Below are 654 nucleotides of genomic sequence, written 5' to 3'. Positions count from 1 at the left end.
CTCATAACCTTGCTAGACATACACGTCATGTCACAAGTTTTTTTGTTTGGATGGAGGATGTTCCATTCTATTGTGACTTTCTTGTTTCTCAAAAAAAAGTAGCAACGTAATCCCCTAAAAAATAGTTACATAAATTCTTAAAAAAAAAAAAAAAACCAAAGTAATCCCCTCAGGAAAAGAAAAAAAGTATTGTATATTCCCAAAAAAAAAAAAAAAAAAAGTTTGTGTTTGATTGCAGACCAAAACAAAAAGAAAGACTCTTTACCAATATCCTTTTGAAGTAGCCAGTTCAAGCACAAACCCTCCATTTGGAAATTTCTAAGTCAGCCATGGGTAATAAGCAACCGTCAAATATTATTGAATCCTTCACATTCACCCAAAAGAAAGTGCTCCTCAAATTTGAAAGAAGAAAAAGAAGAAGAAGAAAGGAGGGGATGTAGAGTTACACAGAATGTTTTCAATTTGAAGAAGAATAAGAGAAATTGGCAAAGTGTACATGAGTTTATGGGTCTAAAGTATAAGAGTTTTAATTTACATTTTTATCCTCATTAGATAAAAACTTGTGAGTATGATGAGACTGGTAGTAGTGTTTATATATAACTATAACTATAACTATATATATAAATATATATATATATATATATATATATATCT

The sequence above is a fragment of the Quercus robur genome, chromosome 10 (assembly GCF_932294415.1).
Source record: "Quercus robur chromosome 10, dhQueRobu3.1, whole genome shotgun sequence".
Classification (NCBI taxonomy): domain Eukaryota; kingdom Viridiplantae; phylum Streptophyta; class Magnoliopsida; order Fagales; family Fagaceae; genus Quercus; species Quercus robur.
This window is presented reverse-complemented; position numbering follows the sequence as displayed.